General features: G+C 37.6%; 1 pseudogene; it reads left to right on the top strand.

Moving 5' to 3' along the window:
• The first annotated feature begins 17169 nt into the window (after positions 1-17169).
• Positions 17170-17869, top strand: LOC141515975 (folate receptor alpha-like; annotated as a pseudogene).
• Positions 17870-18282: the final 413 nt, after the last annotated feature.

Raw genomic sequence — 18282 nt, 5'->3', positions numbered from 1 at the left:
TTAACAGAAATCAGGAATCAATACTTCAAAACAAAAAAAAATGAAAAATTAGAAGAAAATGTGAAATATCTCATTGAAAAAACAACTGATATGGAAAACAGACTTAGGAAAGATAATTGAAAAATTATTGGAATACCTGAAAGTCATGATCAGGAAAAGAGCCTTGACATCATTTTCAAAGAATTACTACAGGAAAATTGCCCTGATATTCTAGAAGCAGAGGGCAAAATAGAAATGGAGAAAATCCACCAATCCCCCAGAGAAAGAGATCCCCAAAACCCAACCCCTAGGAATATTATAGCCAAGTTCCAGAACTCCCAAGTCAGAGAGAAAATATTACAAGCAGCCAGAAGGACACGGTTCCAATATCGTGGAGCGGCAGTCAGGATCACACAGGACTTAGCAACAGCTACATTGGAAGCTCATAGGGCTTGGACTACAATATACCAGAAGGCAAGAGAGCTTAGAATGCAGCCAAGAATGAACTACCCAGCAAGGCTGAATGTCCTCTTCCAGGGGAAAAAGATGTACTTTTAATGAACCAGGGAAATTTCAAAGGTTTCCTTTTGGAATGGCCAGAGCTGAACAGAAGGTTTGATCTTCGGATACAGGGACTCAGGTGAAGCATGGAGATTGGAGGAGAGGGGGGAAATATGAGGGACTTAATGAGGATGAACTGCATGTATTCCTGCATAGAAAAATGACACTGATAATACTCATATGAACCTTCTCAGTTAATAGAGCAGGTAGAGAGAGCTTTTATAGTTGAAGCACAGGAGAAAGCTGAATTCGAAGATAAAATATGGTGTAAAAATGGAGTCAATAGAAAAAAAGGGAAATGGAATGGGAGAAAGAAAAAGGAGAGGGGGAATAGTCCAAGATATTCACATAGTAAGATTTTTTTTAATACAATGAGCTATTGCAATGACATGGAAGGGGGGAGGCAAGGGGGAATGAGGGAAACTTTGCTCTCATCAGAGATGGCTAGGAGAGGAAATAGCAAATATACTCAATGGGGTATAGACATCTGGATTAAGAAGGAGGGGGGAGCAGGGGGAAGGGGTGGGGATGTAAATAAAGGAGGAGAGGATGGACCATGGGGGGAGAGTGGCCAGATATAACACATTTTCTTTCTTACTTCTTGCAAGGGGCTGGGAACGGAAGGCCTGCCCAGGACCACAGGGCCAGGTGGATTCTGGGCCTAAGGGATGTTAGGGGGACTCAGGGCTTCTTGGCCCCAGGACCAGGGATCTGTCTGCTGTGCCCCTCAGCGACCCTACAGCAGAGTCAGAGTGAAAGGAGAGAGAAAATAGAGTACATGGTAGTGGAGAAATAAGAAAGGAGGGAGTTGCGATCAGCAATGGCAACGGTGGAAAAATATGGAAATAACTTTTGTGATGGACTTATCATGAAGAATGAGATCCACCCATGACAGAGCTGTTGGTGTTGGAACAAAGACTCAAGCACATTTTTTATTATTATTATTTGGGGGAGGGTGCAGGGCAAGTGGGGCTGGGTGGCCTGCCTGGGGCCACATAGCAGGGTGATCATTGGGTGTCTGGGGCCGGATTCGGACCCAGGTGCTCCTGGCTCAAGGGCCAATGCTCTGTCTGCCACCCAGCCACCCCTACTATTATTACTATTTTATTTTATTTTGGGTCTTTTTTTTTCTTTCTTTTTTTTTTGGTTTTTGCAGGGCAGTGGGGATCGGGTGGCTTGCATGTCACATGGCTGGGTGATTATTGGGTTTACTAGGCAGGATATGGACTCGGGTGCTCATGGCTCCAGGGCTGGTGCTTCGTCCATTATGCCACCTGGCCATACCTGCAATTATTACTATTATTATTTTTTATTTTAACTTTTTTTTCTCTCCCCTTTACTTTTTTCGCCCAAACAAGTCTATCTATATTCATGGGGGAGGAGGGGTATTTTGTTTACTTGTAAACAAGAATATTTTATTAATGTAAAAAAACATTTGTACAAAATGAGAATAAAAAAGAAATTAAAAAAAAGAAAATAGACTAGTTATCTAATTAAGTAATGCTCCAAACATTATCTATTCCTCTGCTTTAGTTCTCTATCTGGCTTGGGTTCAGCACCCTTGTAACTTCTATTTAATATCAAATTGCCAAACTACATGTCTTTTTTTAAAGAAAGATTTTATTTATTTGGACTTTTACAATTTTCCCCTCATTCTTGCTTCCTGCCCCCCACCCCCACAGAAGGGAATTTGTCACTCTTTACATTGTTTCAAGTGATCTCAGTTGAATGTGATAAGAGAGAAATCATATCCTTAAGGAAGAAACATAAAGTGTAAGAGATAACAAAAATTACACAATAAGATAATGGGTTTTCCCCCCAAATTGAAAGTAATAGTCTTTGGTCTTCGTTCAAAGTCCACAATTCTTTCTCTGGATACAGATGGTATATTCCATTGCAGACAGCCCAAAATTGTCCCTGGTTGTTGCACTGATGAAACATCAAGTCCAACAAGGTTCATCATCACCCCCATGCTGCTGTTAGGATGTACAATGTTTTTCTGGTTCTGCTCATCTCACTCAGCATCAATTCATGCAAGTCTTTCCAGCATACTCTGAATTGCCATCCCTGCTGGTTTTTAATAGAACAATAGTGTTTCATGACATACATATACCACAGTTTGTGAAGTTTGTTCCCCAATTGAAGGACATTCATTCAATTTCCAAATCTTTGCCACCACAAACAGGACTCCTGTGAATATTTTTGTACATGTTATGTTTTTACCTCTTTTCATAATCTCTTCAGAGTATAGAGCCAGTAGTGGTATTGGTGGATCAAAGGATATGCACATTTTTGTTGACCTTTGGGCATAATTCCAGATTGCTCTCCAGAAAGGTTGGATGAGTTCACAGCTCCAACAACAATGTATTAGCATCCCAGATTTTCCACATCCCTTCCTACATTGATCATTGTCCTTTCTGGTTATATTGGCCAGTCTGAGAGGTGTGAGGTGGTATCTCCGAGATGCTTTAATTTACATTTCTCTAATAAGTAATGATTTAGAGCAATTTTTCATATGACTATGGATCACTTTGATTTCCTCAGCTGTAAATTGCCTTTTGCATATCCTTTGACTATTTGTCAATTGGGGAATGGCTTGTTTTCTTTTTGAAAATTTGACTCAGGTCTCTGTATATTTCAGAAATGAGTCTTTTGTCAGAAATATTAGTTGTACCCTGATGGACTTGCTCACCCCTTCAGTGCAACAACCAGGGAAAATTATGGGTTATTTGCAATGGAGAATACTATCTGTATACAGAGAAAGATTTATGGACTTTGAACGAAGACCAAAGTTATTACTTTCACATTAGAAAAAAAATCGTTATCCTATTATGTAATTTTACCATCTCATACCTTATTTTTCTTGCTTAAGAATATGATTTCTCTTTCATCACATTCAGCTGAGATCAACGTATAACACGGAACCAATGTAACTAAAACCAGAATGCCTTCTGTGGGGGGGTAGGGAGAGGGAAGCAAGAATGGGGGAAAATTGTAAAACTCAAAATAAATATAATCTTGGGGTGGCTAGGTGGCATAGTGTATAAAGCACCGGCCTTGGAGTCAGAAGTACCTGGGTTCAAATCTGGTCTCAGACACTTAATGATTACCTAGCTGTGTGGGCTTGGGCAAGCCACTTAACCTCATTTGCCTTGCAAAAAAACCTAAATATGATCTTTCTTAAAAAAAAAAAAGAAATAGGGGTGGCTAGGTGGTGCAGTGGATAAAGCACCAGCCTTGGAGTCAGGAGTACCTGGGTTCAAATCCAGTCTCAGACACTTAATAATTACCTAGCTGTGTGGACTTGGGCAAACCACTTCACACCATTTGCCTTGCAAAAAAAAAAAAAAAGACCTAAAAAAAAAGAAATACTAGTTGTAAAAATTATTTCCCAATTTACTACATTTCTTCTGATCTTGGTTACAGTGGTTTTGTTTGTGCAAAAGCTTTTTAATTTAATGTAATCAAAGTTATCTAGTTTGTTTTTAATGCTGTTCTCCATCTCTTCCTTGGTCATACACTGCTTCCCTTTCTATAGATCTGACAGGTAAACTACTCCTTGATCTTCTAGTTTGCTTATAATATTGTCTTTTATGTCTAAATCCTGTAATCATTTGATCTTATATTGGTAAAGGGTATGAGGTTTTGATCTAATTTAAGTTTCTTCCATACTAACTTCCAATTTTCCCAGATTTTTATCGAAGAGAGAGTTTTTATTCCAATAGCTAGATCAAACTACACCTCTTAAGAAGCATTTTTTGTGACTTCCCCAGATTTGATCTCAGAAAGAGAAGTCTTCTTGATTTTGAACCTACTTCTCTATCCACTGTACCACCTAACTACCCTCATCCCCCTCTACCTAATATTTATTTCAAATTCTTGTATTTGGTATGTATGTATGTATATATATATATATATATATATATATATATATATATATATAATATACACACACACAAAAAAATAAATCTATCCATAAAAAGGAATATATTTATCAAAATGAAATGAAAGATTCATTTGTTTTTTTTAAGAATACGTACTATTTAGGAACATTTTTTGAAGCTTGAAAGAAGTTAAAGACAAAATATTTCATACAATTATAAATTTATCAATTCAATTTAATAAATATTTATTAAGCTTAATGAATAAGGGCTTGGGTTAGGATCTGAGGGTAATTAAAAAAGCCACTATTTCAGGGGAAACATGGGTCACCAAAGGGATCTCAGTTTATTTAGCTGAAAGTAACTACAGAAATTCCATATTTGCTATCTAGTGTCAGAATAAAATAGCTGTCTTTATGCTGAGGGGTTAAATGAGGATCCACTTATCAAGTTATCCAAAGCTAAAATCAATCAGTTAATTAGATAAGCATTTATCAAATGCCTACTATATACAGGAATTTTCATGCTAAGTTCTAGAACATATGGATATATACAAGTGACAGTTATGAGTCACATTTTGAATATTTTCCCTTTTTTGTGACTTTTTTATGAGGAAAGAAAGAAAAAACAGGAATTTATTAATGCTAGGTACTATGTTAAGCTTTAGGAATACAAATACAAGCAAAAATAAAGACGGTCCCTGTCATCAAAGGGCTCTTATTCTAGTTGGGGGAAAAGAGCACACAAAAGGAAGCTAAAGATTAGAGGATGGGAGAGGAGAAAGGTAACATTGAAACATGTTTCTTAAATCCAGAAAGTCAGGGCAGGATTGAGATGAGAATTTAAGTAAACTGACCTGAACTCTATATAAAATGGAGGCTCCAAAGGAAATTCACCAATGGGAGAAGAGGTGTATGGGGTGATGGAATGCTCAAGCGTAGGAAGGTGCAGGCCCCGAGGGAAGTTCTAGGATGAGCCAGGAGTAGACAACGAATGGTTTTGATGTTCAGGAAGTCAGGACCAGGGTCAGGAGGAAAATGATATCTAGAAGATAAGCAAGACAGATTATGAAGTAGAATTATAGGTGAAGTCAAGACAATATAGCTTTTTCTCTACCTTCAATCAAAGCTTTCTAAATTTCTTTTGATTATATATATTCCTATAAGTAAAGCATTTTGAGCATGCATCCCCAATATGGGTACATTTATTTCTTTTTCTTTTTTTTAAGGTTTATTTTTTTTTGTAAGGCAAATGGGGTTAAGTGGCTTGCCCAAGGCCACACAGCTAGGTAGTTATTAAGTGTCTGAGGCCGGATTTGAACCCAGGTACTCCTGACCCCAAGTCCGGTGCTTCATCCGCTGTGCCAGCTAGCCGCCCCCTATAATACAACATAGGGAATAAGAAAGACAGCCTTGAAACTCGCAGGACCTAAGTTCAAATTGTATCTCTGATACATGCTGTTTGTATGACTTTAGATAAAACACTTAACCACTCAGGACTCTAGATAGCTCTCAAAATGTGATGTTTCAGTAGAATATCTTGAACCACAATCGTAGAGTCACTTTCTCCACTCCACAATCTTTTTTTTTTTAACATGAGAGTTTGCAATAACAATTGCATCACTGATCCAGTCCCTATATCCTATAAATTCACATATATATTTTTATTTTTTTATTTTATTTTTTGTAGGTTTTTGCAAGACAATGGGGTTAAGTGGCTTGCCCAAGGCCACACAGATAGGTAATTATTATGTGTCTGAGGTTGGATTTGAACTCAGGTCCTCCTGACTCTAGGGCCAGTGCTCTATCCACTGTGCCACCTAGCTGCCCCCCCATATATATATATATTTTTAAAAGTTAAGTTGAAGACAAAATAACTCTTGATCCTAAAGTACATTGGTAGCTATTGGAGTTTATTCAATTTTTGTATTGATATGGTCAGACCTGAGCTTTAAAAAAATCACTTTAGCAATTTTGTGGTGGATGAACTGGAGAGAAGAGACTTGAAGTTGAAATTTGAGGGTGAGGAGGGCATTAGAATAATCTTCATCAATGAGGGGGAGAGAGGTGGGAAGGTGATGAGAACCTGATACACAGGATAGCAGCAGTGTGAATAGAGAAGGGAACAGATGTAAGAGGTATCATGGGGGAGAGATGATAAGATTGATCGGATAAATGGGATTATGGAACTTAAAGAGCTGGAGATCACACTCACATGATGACTGGAAAGATGATGTTGTTTTTATTAGTGAAATTTGGGAGTAAGATGCTTTTGGAAGGAAAGATAATACATCTCCAGGGTGAGGGGTAAAGGAAGAAAAAAGTAAAAAAGAAATTTGCATTATTTAAGATGAATAGCAAGTTGCATACAATAAATTTGCAGTTTCATGTATAATCTTTATATTATACTCTTTTGTGGATTTTTTTTGTTTTATTGCATAAATTAAAAATAAAATAAATGTATAAAAAAAGGAAAGATAATGCAAAGAGGTTTGTGATGTAGATCCTAGCTCATTTGTGTCTGCTTATCTGGTATGAATCATTTTGTCTCACCCTAAGGAAAAAGAAGGGATGATGGTTCTTACTCTTTGGTCACTGCACCTCGGGATGGAGTTCACTCTATATTGTCAACTGCTATAATTATTGGGTATCAGGGAGGGGGAAGGGGATTTGTAATTGGGTGGTGGTAGTGGTGGTCGTAATTTCCCCCATGTCATTTACCCAGAAACTGTAGGTGTTCGATGACGTAGTTATGATTGCCCTAAGGGATGCTTGACTCAGAGGAGGAGGTTGGAGACTTTCACAGGATGGGGTGGGACTGGGGAGCTCTAGGGGATAAGAGTTGGTATGCTCATGTGAAAGATATAACCCATGAGTGGGTATTACTGGAGAAGGTGGGGTGCAAGTCATATGACCACTAATGCAAGGGCCTTCACTGTGAAGGACTCTACCCTAGATAAATACGAGAGGTCAAGGCTACTGCAACCTAATAAAATTCTAGGTTTTCATTATAGGAATTCAGTCTTGTAGGAGGAAAGACCAAACTCAATAACTTTGAATCAGAATATGTGAAATCTGACATTCTACATACAGTAAGAAGCCAAAGCTCCCTCTAGTGAAAGTCAAGGAGGAAGAGAAAGTGATCATTAGCAAAGAAGGTGAAACAGGAATCCTTAAGGACTAAATAAAAATAATGACACCACTTGAAATGTGCCTCAGTTTTCTCATCCTTAAAATTAGAGAGTTAGAAGGTTGGAATTTATGATTTTGAAACTCCATTCTAACTCAAAATCTTTGGTATGACTATGACCTACCTTCAAATTTCCAAAACATCCATTAGGAGAAAGCACCATGGTACAATAGAAAGAACATAACTTCTGGAGGTTCAAATTTTCTGATGCTTACTATGTTTTTGAGATGAGGTACCAGAAAATCCCCTAACTTTCTGGTATCTCAGGAAAGGTACAGATAGGGATGTGCCATCTTCAGAGATGTCAATGAGGGAAAGAGAGAGAGGTGGGGAGAGAGATATGAGTGCTAAAGGTTCAGGTTGGAAATAAAATAATTGGAGGAAAGAAATGGACAGATAAGAAGAAACTCAGTGCAGAAAGTGATTAAACTAACCCAAGAAATAGTCTCTAAAAAAAAGAATTTGAATCATGACTTAGATATTCCTAGTTATATAAAAGGATAACTCAAGCTCCTCTTTTAGAGGACTGTTGTGAAATGCACATGTATATAAAGTGCTTTGCCAGATGATAAAACTATATATTATTAATATGTTCTTAATATTATCACCACCATCATTACACATTTTTGGCATTTTCATATGGAATGTTTCCCTCACCACCTAACCTTTCATTACCAGATATCAGCACTATAATGAAGACACATAGCAAATAGACTTTTTTTTGGTAGGTAGATTCCTGGGTTGTATAATCACAAACCCACAATGCCTTAAAAATTATAGTGATTTAATAAATATTTGCTGTTGTCATTGTTGAATAAAGTGTAAAGATCTATTAATAACGTCTCATCAGTGGGGCGGGGGGGAAGGAAATATCCAGGACTAAATGTGTTCACTATGAAATGGGAGCAAAGAATTGAATTGCATATTTGCATACACTGAAGAACGAAATCCTAGAGGTACTGTAGAATTTTGGAACCAATTGTAAGACATGGCAGACACTGGCAAAGTATCTCCCAGCATGGCGAGTCCTCATCAAAACAGGTGCTTCATGAGTGAAGCAGAATTGCAGTAGTTCAAAAGAAATGTGAGAGAAGGAAATTTAGAGAAATCTCCTCTGCAGATAATCATAGGAACCATTTGTGCCCAAATGTGGTAGAGTCTTTTGAACTCATATGGGTCTGATCAGCCACAGGTGGACACACTGTACTTTGACTTCAACATGATGTCATTTTGGTCCCTTTCAAGGATGAAAGACAACAACCACCTACCTAACGAGGTACAGTAGCAGCAGAATATTTATGGAATGTACTGAGAATTCACCTGCTCAATAGAAGGGGTTAGTCACCTAGGACAAGGACTCAAGATGAGGCACTAAATGTCCCAGGACCTATACTAGGGTTTCCCACAGTTATTTTATTTCAATTCTGCCAGGGACTCTGATGTTTTTTGATTCCACAAAATCAATGTTTATTCTGAGCAAATCACTTAGCCTCTATCTGCCTCAGTATTCTCACCTGCAAAATGCAGATAACAATAGCACCTATCCTACAAGGTTGTTATAAACATCAAATGAGAGGATATACGTAAACTTAAACTACTATATAAAAGTTATTTTTATTTTCATCATGTGCTCCATTCCCTCTAAAGTCCCCTCACTTCCTTTTGCCTCCAACATGTACTGATAGATCAGGATGCTATCTCCTAATGATATATAAATGATCACAGATATAGGAATGACTCTGACAAAAGGATTGTATTTTTTTCATTTTTCTTTTGAATTTTACAATTTCCCCCTCCCCAATCTTGCTCCCCCCCAGTCTGATAGTCTGATAATCTTTACACTGTTTCCATGTTATACATTGAACAAAATTGAATGTGTTGAGAGAAAAAATAATATCTTTAAAGAAAAAATAAAATATAAGAGACAGTAAACTTACATAATACAAATGATAGCTTTTTTTTAAAAAAAAATTAAAGGTGGGGTGGCTAGGTGGCATAGTGGATAAAGCACCTGCCTTGGAGTCACCTGGGTTTGAATCCGGTCTCAGACACTTACTTAATAATTACCTAGCTGTGTGGCCTTGGGCAAGCCACTTAACCCCATTTGCCTTGCAAAAACCTAAAAAAAAAACCAGAAAAAAAATTAAAGGTGATAGTTTTGGTCTTTGGTTAAACTCCACAATTCTTTCTCTGGATACAGATGATATTCTCCATCGCAGATACCCTAAAATTGTGCTTGATTGTTGCACTGATGAACTGAGCAAGTCCATTAAGGTTGATCATCACCCCCATGTTACTGTTAGAGTGCACAGTGTTCTGGTTCTGCTCATCTCGCTCAACATTAGTTCATGCAAGTCTTTCTAGGATTCTCTGAATTCCCACCCCTCCTTGTTTCTAATAGAACAGCAGTGTTCCATAATGTACATATGCCACAATTTGTCCAGCCATTCTCCAATTGATGAACATTCACTCACTTTCTGATTCTTTGCCACCACAAACAGGGCTGCTATGAATGTTTTTGTACAAGTGATGTTTTTACCCAAAACAAAGGGATTATTAAAAGCAAAGTCAGTAAGGTGGTGAAACCAAGGTTTTTCTTTGGGGGGGTTATTTCTCCTTTTCTGTATCCTTTTCCTATCACTGCTCCCCCTGTCTCCACCCTCCTGTGTTGCCTTTGGTACTTATACGTAGAGTATGGTTAGATAATATATCTAGTTGAAGTATCAGTGGCTAAATGCATATTAAGAGACAAATACATTTTAAGAGAAGATGTTTGAAAATGGCAGTGCTGAATTCAAAGGAATGATTTCCTAAATGGTGGAGTTTTTGGTTCTGCCCTGCCTGGAATCTAGAAAATATTTTGGATGCAATAGAATAGGCCTTTGTATTCCAATAGGACTGGACAGAATTTAACCCCAAGTAAAAGAAGAGGAGGGCAGCTGTTAGTCTACTACTCTTTGTGATGTGCCATCTTGGAGCCAACATTCACATTAATGTGTTCTCTAGCTCACAGAAGAAGATACATCTTATTCATTTGTTTTCCTGAACACAGAAAATCAGAGAATCCTAACACCAAAGATTAAGAGCTAGATAGTACTTTAGAGTTCATCTGGTCCAGTAATGTCACATTCAAATAGAAATCAGGGTCACTAAATGGCACTTATGGATGGACCTTTGCAGTTCACAAATTGAGAGAAACTCACATTAATATTATCTGTGTTCTATTGTATTTTCATTTATTCTTCTAAATGTATCTCAATTACTCAATAGCAATAATTTGATTTGGGCTGTACTTGGAAATGTCACTGGCCTTTGTGAAACTGACTTCCACATTTTAACATGTAGGATGTATAGAATGGTGTGATGGTATGGTGGTATGGGATCTCTCTCTCTCTCTCTCTCTCTCTCTCTCTCTCTCTCTCATATTGTTTTGTCCATTTAGATTAATTATATCCATATGGATTTGTCTAGCAATAGTTCATAGACAGGGAAGAATAGATATCTTTGGCATCTCCTCTTCCCACTCTTCTCCAAGGAGACTGATTCCTGCCAGGAGGGGAAACAAGAGGTTGAGGCTAAAGGCCACTACTCTGTTCTGCTGAAAAAGTGGAGATAGTGGCTAGGATTATATGTAATTGATTCCTTGATTCCTTAAATATTATTTGTCTGGGGGAAGTAGTTTTTAGGTTCAAGCTAAGCTCAAGATCACTACCTCTAGAAAAGTGTCAAGCATTATGATACCCAATGTTTCCCTCACCACCTAACCTTTCTTTACCAGATATCAGCACTATAATGAAGACACATAGCAAACAGCAAAGAAATCATTTATCTAGATTGATAGTTGATATACCAGATAATACACAGAGTAAATGTGTACTCCCATTGGGAACAAGATAACATTATGAATCAAGAGATCTCATTCAAAGAGAAATTTCCCCCAAATCTCTAGGTAGCAATGTGAAGATAGAGAAATAATAAAGATTGCCAACTCCTCTACATGTCGACTTCTTCCCAGGCTCTCACCAACACTGCTTACCTCTCCCATAAGTAAGGGCTCACATGATTATAACTCTCCTGCAAAGTACTTGGTCTCAGTCAATGAGGAAAGTGTTTTATACAACTGGTTCATTTTAGCTAAGAGTTACATACACTAAACAGAGTCCTGGAGAGGTTGTGTCCTGCCTAAAGACGTACACAGCAGAGGAAGAGTTTGAACTCAAGTTTCCAAAGCAAGCAGTCTTTCTACCCTACCCTACAACACTTTCTCAAATTAGCTAGTTTCTCTGTGCTAAGCACTAAAGATGAATGTTAATAAGGTATTTGGAAACTTGCCAGAAGAAAAGAGATCCAGAAGTAAAGTAATAGAATTTATTTGTTTTTTCCATTATCAAATACCCAATGTACCTGCAACAAGGTAGAGGGGCAGAGAAATATATAACAAAAAGAAAATGCAATGTATAATCTTCTTGCCAAGGTCTATGAAAGGGTCATGAACAGTTAAGCCAATTTGCTAGGAAACTTGTTACAAAAGCAAATAGATGAATAGTCTTTCATTCTATAATTCATGTACATGCATGTCATATTTCTTCCTATCAGCTGGAAAATTCTCCAAAGAACTTTCTGAAATAGCTAAACCAGAGAGGGCAGAAGAAATCACATAGATGAGAAGTAGTCCAAAAATATTTATTACTGGAAGCAAGGCAGAAAACAATTGAATATCTTCTGTGTAGATGCTATGCATTGTCTGAATATTATTTCATTTGATCCTCATTATCACCTCTGGGAAATGGGTGCCATTATCATCCCTATTTTACATTTAAGGAAATTGAGATTCAGCATCACAAAGCTACTAAGCATCTAAAACTGGATCTGAATTCAGGTCTTCCTGACTCCATTTCCAACACTATTCACTGTGCCATCTACCTACTCATGTTGGAGAGGGGAAAAAATGCTCATATTTCAAGTTTCCTTAGCCACATACCATCTTTTCTTTCCTTACTATTTGAAATATCTATCTATCTATCTATCTATCTATCTATCTATCTATCTATCTATCTATCTATCTATCATCTATCTATCTATATGTATGTATGTATGTATGTTTGTATACACACACACACATATATATGTTTTACTGATGTCTTTTGTCATCTATTTCTGGAAAGAACCCCCATCTTTCTCCATCATGGGTAAGAGATAATGTGTCATATACTACTTCTTGTCCTACATATGAAGAAATCCTGTTGAATGAAAGTCTCAAAACTTGCTGTCTGTGCTGATTGTCACTCAACTACTGTCCTAGAGAGGGACGGGGTGATGTCAAGGAATGAAAAGACTTATGTCTGTAGCTTTGGCATGGACACACGCACTGTGTGATCCTAGGAAAATTATTTCATGTCACTGTCCCTCATTCCTTCTCCTTTAAAATTGGGTAAGTTATCCCTTCCACATTGTGACTTTCCCCTTGACAGTTCTGATATATTGTGAATAGATATAAACTATTGAATTGATTTTTTTTTTGATTTTTGCAAAAATTGCAAACGACACATGAAGGTCAACAGACAATACAGAACTATGACTAAATATTCCAAATTTTGCAATAAGGTAAATACCCCATAAAAAAAGTGAAAAAAAATTCAGACTTCATCTTTGGTATGAAGAGAGAGTCAAAAATCTTATGTGGATTTTCTAGATCTCAAGCTCCATGATGTAGAAGTAATAACAGTATTATTTATTCTGTAGGATAGCTCTTGGGAGCTCTGATGAAGGAAAGTGAAAAAGGATTAATTCATAGAAGACCTGAAGAAGAATCATAAAAATTCTGAGAAAGATGATCTTGAAACATGAATTGAACAACTAACCACAGTAAAACTCATTGTATAACTTCACTCTCAATATATAATGTCAGCACTCTCAAGAACCATCTGGACCGTTTAACTTTCAAAATATGATTTTTTTTTCTTTTTTAATGGTCACAGACTATGAAGAACAATAAAGAAAGCTTTTCAATGCTAGTTTACTATATGCAAAAACTGCTTTGTGAATAACTATTTCCAGGATTTCATTTTCCTTTTTAGGATTCAAAATCAAGCAGAGTCCTCATGAAAAGCTGCATAAAAAATAACCATAGAAAGAAGAGTCCTTTAAGGTCATTAATGTTTATATAAGATGAAACTAAGGACAAATTCAAGTCAGTTGTCTAAAGTCAACCAATTAGGAAGCATCAAAGGTGGGAAATGAAAGGAGATCCTTTGACTCAAGACTTGGTGATTTTTTAGAGTGCTATGCCAGACTCTCTTTTAGGAAGACATCAACAGATACACAAAAAGATCATAATGTTCCTTTTTTCTTAAAGATTCTTGGGAAAATTCAGAGGACAGAATCAATATTCATAAGTTTAATAGAGAATGTTATAACCTTTCTTCTTAGAAGGAAAACCACACTAGCACTGACAATTTTTGGTTCTAAAAAAGAGCTAAAGCTAATCCTCATTCAGAGGTTAGACAGTCAGAAGTGTTTCATAAAATACAAAGCGTTGATTCAATATTTTAAATAATTGTCCTGAGCGGCTAGGTGGCGTGATGGATGAAGCACTGGCATTGGAGTCAGGAGTACCTGGGTTCAAATCCGGTTTCAGACACTTAATAATTACCTAGCCGTGTGGCCTTGGGTAAGCCACTTAACCCCGTTTGCCTTGCAAAAAAACCCCTAAAAATATAATTGTCCTTTGTATTTTGACATTGTTCTGTATTTACAAATATGTCTCATTTCCCCTTCCATAATCCTTGTCATATACATTTTTGAGCAGGTTGAAATCATTTGACTTAATTGGACCAATAATTCAATTCTGGAAAAAAGTAATGATTTCTTCCCATTCTTTTATGTGATTTAGCATTATAGCATTATAAGGAGACTTTGGTGAAAACTAAGTATTTTCATTTTCCAAGCTTTTAAATTTTTATGTAATCATTCTCTTGGTTTCCTTCCCTTTTCCCTTTCTGTCTTGCCTCCACCTCTAACCACCAACTAAGTTTTCAGTGTCCTGTTGAAAAATGAATCCAAATATAACTTAATTGCATTGCTTTTGTTTAAATCAACATAGCAAATTAGCATATATTTGCAACTTCATGTGTAAAAGTATTTAATGGGATAAAGCCTCAATCCTGAAATGTAAGATATCTGATGTTATTAAAAATATCAAATATTTTCCTGCTTTTGTAAGTATTTGACAAATATTTGCCCAGTATTGATACATGGTTCAATTTCCCAGGAATTTCACCGTGATATTTTTATTTGGTTAGAAATAGAAAGATCTAAACCAGAATCCCTTTCGCTCGGGATCTTTTTCAGATGATGTCAGCTCGGAAAATGTCTTTGGGAAAAACATTCTTGCAAAACTGGTGAGCATTTTGCCAAGACTAGAGGACACGTCAGCTGCTTGAGGTTCTGTTTTCTGGTCAGTTCCTGAGTTCTGTGACTATAAATATCATTTCAACCAATAAGGAGGTAGCTCTGGAATCTCAAACTGCTGAGATACTATGCCATTCAATCTCTTTATTTCCTCATGTTGATAAAGGGGAAAAAACAGAAGGAGTGGGTGGAAAATGAGAGTAGGAAAGACCTTAGAACTCTGTGTAAATGTTAATAATTGTTGTAAGTGCAGTAATCAGCTAGATCTTGCTGAAGTAGTAAGCCACTCCTAGTGAATGAAAGGGGTCTCATCTCACTCCAGATAGAGCAGTACTTTATCAAATGGTATGTAAATGACCTAAAGGAGAAGGTTGCATAACTTCAAGAGCATTAGAGTCTGGCACTCAAAATGATTTCTCGTAAAAAGAGAGACACTGAGTTATATAATGGAGTATTGGATGTAGAGTCAGTTGGAATCCTGACTCATCTACCAGTTGTGTGTCATTGGACAAGTCGTTGAACTTTTCTCAGTCTCAGTTTCTTCATCTGTAAAAAAGGGATCAAATTAGTTCTATGCAAATCTGAAAGTATTTTATCAACATTAGCTAGTATTATTTAGCAAGGGCAGCTAGATGGCACAGTGGATAGAATTTCAAACTTAGAGTTCTCTTTATATGTTTTGACTTCATTTATTTCATAAGGTACCTACATTTTTATTGTTTGGGTGTATATAGAAAATGAAACAAAAGATACCTAACAATAAGAATATATCTTAGAAGTTTCTTGTTCTTTAAACCTAAGTAAAAAAAATTCTTTTTAGAAATTGCTTATGTCATATCCCCAATGGGACTACTTGCCCAGCTGCCATTTGAATTTGTGAACCCAGTCTCCAAACTCTAAACACACTCTCAGGGTTTTAGGAATAATCCCTAAGGAACTGTCATTCTAGCACAGCCCCCACCAGTGTGCTTTTCATGAATAGCTAGCCATTCTAGTAACTGGCTTTTAGAAAAAGTATTTACTAGGTAGTGATACTAAGAACAGTCAGTATAAAACATTTTTCTAAAGCAGAAGAGAAATTCTCCTCTTGCATTCAAAATGTCCCTGAAAATGTAGGCTTAAGTTTAAAGTACAAAGGTAGGCAGGCATACATGTAGAGAATACATGGGTATCCCAAGATTCCTTGCCCTAGGAGCCTTTTTCTCCATTTATAGAGTCCTCATGAAGTTCTCTTGTGATGTCACTCTCTACTGGACTACTAATGTGAAGATCAGGGCCATTCTAGAATCCACTTCTCTCCCCCATGATGGGTCATATTCCCTGATACTTTTATTACCTACAGGTGATTCCATTTTGTTGGTCACTCAACACTGTCCTGCTGGCTCCTGCTATTACTGACACAATCAACAATGGTCCTTTGATGGAATCTTTGGATCTTTCAGAACAATGTTATCTAGATGCTTCCATCCTGCAGTACTCATTTGCCCAAGTTCAGGAAAGAATAAAAACAAAAGAGATGGAAGCAATCATGTGCTTATGACTTTCACTATCAAGAAGGAGACACGGTTGCCATCCATCCCTGCCCCTCTCCCCCCACTTTTAGGAGTAATTCTAAGTAGTTCACAGTAGCCTTCTAGACTCAAACCAACCAAGGGAAGGAGTGGACTCTCCCTTGGTAAACCCATTTTGTTCTGACTTAGTAACCCTGACTTATTAGTTCTTCCTGTTTCATGACCAATTAGATTTTTAAAAATCATTATGTGAATCATCTAAGTGGTATCTTAGATTGAAATGTATATTCTTCCAGAAATGGCTTTTACGGGGCAGCTAGGTGGCGAATTACCTAGCAGTGTGGCCTAGCCATTTAACCCCATTGCCTTGAAAAATCTAAAAAAAAAAGTGGCTTTTACTTACTATCTTCAATTTTTAAAAGTTGTCTTTTTCTGTTTTGGTCTGGTTCTTCTTTCACAACATGATTAAATATGGATCTATATTTAGTATACATGTATAACCTATATCAGATTCCTTTTCTGTCAGGGAAGAGGGTGGGAAGGAAGGGAGGAAAAAAAAGATGAAACTCAAAATCTAGCAAAAACTAATTGTTGGGGATTTGGGATTCCTTCCTTCTCTGATGCAGATCCCAGAGATCATGATTCAACCAGGATGGGGATTGCTGTTCCTGGGCCTCATGGCATATAGACTGCGGAAGGGAAGTGATCTGCTCAATGTATGCATGGATGCTAAGCACCACCAGTTCGAGTCCAGTGCTGAAGACCAGCTTCATAACCCATGTAGCCCATGGAAGAAAAGAGCCTGCTGCCCACAAAGAAACCTCTTATCTGTACAACTTTAACCACTGTGGGATGATGACCCCAGCCTGCAGAAGGCACTTTATCCAGGACACGTGTCTCTATGAATGCTCCCCCAACCTAGGACCCTGGATTCAGCCAGTGTCCTCGAGCTGGCGAAAGGAACCGATCTTGAATGTTCCCCTGTGCAAGGAGGACTGTAACCAGTGGTGGGAGGACTGCCAAACCTCATATACCTACAAAGAAAATTGGCACAAATTGGAATTGGACTTCAGGAATTAACGAGTGCCCAGTTAAGGCTGCCTGCCCTCCTTTTACATTTGACTTCCCAACACCAGCCTCCCTGTGTGAAAACATTTGGGGTCACTCTTTTAGTGCAAGCTCTTTTGGCCAGGGGCAGTGGCAAATGGATCCAGCCCAGGGAAACCCCAATGAAGCTGTGGCTAAATTTGAGGCTTATGGCTTTGCCCCAGGCAGCTTTAGTTGGGGGCCGGTTTCCCCCTCTTGACTTTGACACTGCTATTGCTTATCTGGGGTTAACCTTCATCAGGCATGACATCCTTTCTCCCCAGTTTTAAACAAGCCCCAACTCTAGTCTTCTACCTCTTCCTCTGCCTAGCAAATTTCACATCCTTTTTAAATTTTTTCCCCTCCTTTTTTATTTTAAGGGAAAATTAGCCTTGTTTTCTACCATCTTTAAAATAAAATCCTCCTTACTCTCCCCTCTTCCTTTTTTTTTGGGGGGGGGCAAGGCAGTGGAGTTAGGTGACTTGCCCAAAGTTACACAGCTAGATAATTAAGTGTCTGAGATCACATTTGAACTCAGGTCCTCCCTACTTCAGGGCTGGTCCTCTATCCACTGCACCTCCTTGCTGCCCCCTACTCCTTACTCCTTTTGTGTAGGGATTATTTCATTAATTGTATTTGCATGCCTGGTACGTGTTCATCTATGT

Source organism: Macrotis lagotis, chromosome 3, assembly GCF_037893015.1.
Source record: "Macrotis lagotis isolate mMagLag1 chromosome 3, bilby.v1.9.chrom.fasta, whole genome shotgun sequence".
Lineage (NCBI taxonomy): Eukaryota > Metazoa > Chordata > Mammalia > Peramelemorphia > Peramelidae > Macrotis > Macrotis lagotis.
This window is presented reverse-complemented; position numbering and strand designations above follow the sequence as displayed.